This window comes from Adiantum capillus-veneris, chromosome 21 (genome assembly GCF_014529385.1).
Source record: "Adiantum capillus-veneris isolate H3 chromosome 21, ASM1452938v2, whole genome shotgun sequence".
NCBI lineage: Eukaryota > Viridiplantae > Streptophyta > Polypodiopsida > Polypodiales > Pteridaceae > Adiantum > Adiantum capillus-veneris.
In genome coordinates this window covers 63,286,948-63,290,330 of record NC_140951.1, presented here as the reverse complement: position 1 = coordinate 63,290,330, position 3,383 = coordinate 63,286,948, and the positions used below count along the sequence as shown (strand labels likewise).

At 39.0% G+C, this 3,383-nt stretch overlaps 1 pseudogene; it reads left to right on the top strand.

Annotated features, from left to right (window-relative positions):
• Positions 1-605: 605 nt before the first annotated feature.
• LOC147431053 (uncharacterized) lies at positions 606-1,908 on the top strand (annotated as a pseudogene).
• Positions 1,909-3,383: the final 1,475 nt, after the last annotated feature.

Here is a 3,383-nt window from a genome sequence, read left to right as displayed (position 1 = left end):
AGGCATTGAAAGATCAACTTGTGCCAAACACTTTGAGATGTAAACAAATCCTTCTTGCACGATCCACCCTTAGGCCGTACATGCCTTTGCTGGAGACCGTAGCCACACAAAATCTTTGAGAGTCTTTAAAAACCTCTCTAAAAAGAACATCCATCGTGCATGCACTACTCCACTTATAGCGGTCTCCTAACCAACGTGAACTAAGAGCTGGATTTGACTAAGAAGGACTTATCGAGGAAATGTACCCTCAATGGCACACATAGTTTCTAATGCAAGTGTTTGAGCAACATGGATAGCATCTATTTCAATTTCCTTGGAGCTCACAAATCTGTAAGAAAACACACAAGGATACACTAAGTGCTAGTTGAGATTATTCTATACATAAAAAAAGTGTAGTTGAGTGGAGTCTTGTGGTGTACCTTACTAGCCCTCCAAGTTTGAAAATAGCATCCCTAACTTTCTTGTCTCGACATATACACGTACTCACTAGAAGAATGAACTACAAGGTAAACTAGGGGAAGGGAAAGTGAGATAAATTTATACACACAAACTATAGATAGAATAGGGAGAGGGACATTACCTGAAGCATCATGTACGTGCCAATCATGGGACTTCAACCCATACAATTGAACGCTTCTGCAATGATCTTCAATGATCTTCTTCACGAAAGACAGGTGAAAATGGGCCCGCAACATCGTGCATTTGTTTGCAAAGTCGCATTCGCTGAAAAACAAATAGACGTAAGTACATGTCATGGAGAGAAGTATGTATTAGATAGCTGGTAGGCTAACTCCCTAATTATCCGGTATATGTATAAGATCTGGAGGCAGAATTTGGCTCTACTCTTGCCACTTTTCAAAAGCCCATGCTTTTCAATCCACCATGCAACGGTGGCAAGTACAAGCTTATCGACTTCCTTCAGCGATGCCATCACCAAATCAGCCATGGAGATATTAATGTTGAGCATGCGCAAATTGTAGAGGAGGATGTCGTCCACCTTAATTTGCCTCGATACAGATCAACTACGGATCTGCCTGGAGAACTAGAAACCATTGAAGCAGCTCATGCTCATGTGCACAGAAAGTCCACAAAGAGAAAGAAAATAGAAAATTCGGCAATGGCGAGCTCCGCATAACTGGCTGAGTGGTCTATGACAACGAAGGTTACAACGACGCTAAGAGAGATCTTTTATGTGTGTGTGAGAGTGCTTGATGTGATTTTTGGCTAAATCTTGAGTGACGTTGTTTAGTTATCTACATGCTATTTGTGTTGGGAGTGCTTGAAGTTATCCATTCCTTGTACACACATTGAGGTTAATGCTTCATTCATAGTGATAGCTCTCTCTCTCTCTCTCTCTCTCTCTCTCTCTCTCTCTCTCTCTCTCTCTCTCTTTGCGTAGCGGTTCTAGTCCACGCTTCCAAGACTAGGTGGTGCCCTCATCTCATTTCCCTTGTGGCGCAATGGAGTTTGTTTTGGTGTAGAGGCCGCCATTCCAAATTTCCTTCGTCAACGCCAATAAATGGTGGCAAAGAGAGAAAGAGGGAGAAATTGATGGCAAAGGGACAACAATAGACGGCAATATATTGGCCACTGAACATGATGTCAATGGAGATGAGGGGAAAGCTGGCAGCACAACTAGCATCGACGACGGGAGTGTCTACTAAGAGAAAGTCGAAGAAGATAAAAGAAAAAATGTTGGATGCAGGAGGTGGGATCATAGACTCCGTGCTGCGACTAGCGTTGTCAAATGTGATTGTTTCCAATTGTCGTTTGGATGATGAGGCTGGTGTTGCAATGAGGCAAAGGATAAGAAAGGGATACCATGGTATGCTCAAATTTTTCTTTAGCAGGATGAGCAAGTTATCCGTCTTTGGAATCCTTTCATGTACACTATTTCTACTATGTTAATGACATCGTTCCAGCCATATGGTATACATACCACCTCTCTCTCTCTCTCTCTCTCTCTCTCTCTCTCTCTCTCTCTCTCTCTCTCTCTCTCATATACACACACACACCCACACACACACAATACACGTTGTCCCATTGGTTCAGTCTCACCAATGTAAGAAAATAAGATGTTTGTGACGCGACACGGTAGAGCGAAATACATTGATAATGAACAAAGAATATAGAGAGTACGCAGAGTAAACAGATGGAAATAAAGAGTCTGTATGGATACAAAGTAGTCATTACAAGAAGAGCATAGCTCGTTTCATAACCTCGCGACCACCCTCGATCTATCTCAATCGCACTCTCACTCTCACTCTCAATCTCAATGTTGTGCACAATCTCAATCTCAATCAAACTCTCACTCTCAATCTCAATCACAATCACACTCTCAATCTCAATCTCTTGATGGCAGCAACGATCATAATCGAAATCGCAACACGGTCACAATCCCAATATCATGACACCCTACATCGTTTACAAAATAGCCAAAAGAACATACTGGTGCAACCAAATCAACATGGTAATCAAATTCAAAACATCATTTTGTACTATCATAAAAGAATATAATCACTTCTTGATTGGATCAAACAAAAGAGATATTACTTGTGTATATCTGTTTGTAAGCTAACCTGTTGCTGCTTGTAGGTTACCCTGTTGCTGCTGGTAATTTGTTTCTGTCATAACTTGGTCAAACGAACTCAGAACATATACTTGCAAGTACTCAAAACGATGGAAACAGGTGTGTTCTACAAGGTTGTGCGGACAGAATTGCGAAAAGCGTTTTTCTTTGGCTGAAAATGAAACTTTTAGATCGCGGCTCATAAAAACCCTATTTTTGGATCTCCACTACTTTTTCAACTTATTTTAACCCTACCCATGCATTTAAGCTAAAATACATAAATATAAAACATTGATATTAATAAAAATCTCAACTTTAACTACGTTTTTATTATACTGTTCCTAGACAGACTATTTGTTGTTCATTAATCTTTATGAAATATGTCTTTAATGTATTACTTAAAAAGAACATAATTTATTTCCTCTCTTAATATCTTTAACTCATTCATATAAGCTCTATCTAATAGACTAAGCAACCATCTTTCAAATCGTGCTCAACGAAAGATATGGCCTACTACATTCTTTTCAACTTTAAGAACTTCAAAAATTAGTCCCATTACATTCTCCCCTTATCAAAATTAACTCTCTTCTCAGAGTTAGAAAGAGGGATTTTCAACATACGAAACATCAAATTCAATCTAAGAGGAATCTTTTACATGATCAGAAGAGTCCTACTTCTAAGTTTTGTAACTCTACAATCAGATTGGTTTCTAGTGTTGCCTTCATATCTTTTCTTTAGAACAATATTACCTAAATAAATATATTTTGTTGGCATTCTCACAAAATTTGATATTTCAAAGAAGAATTCACAAACA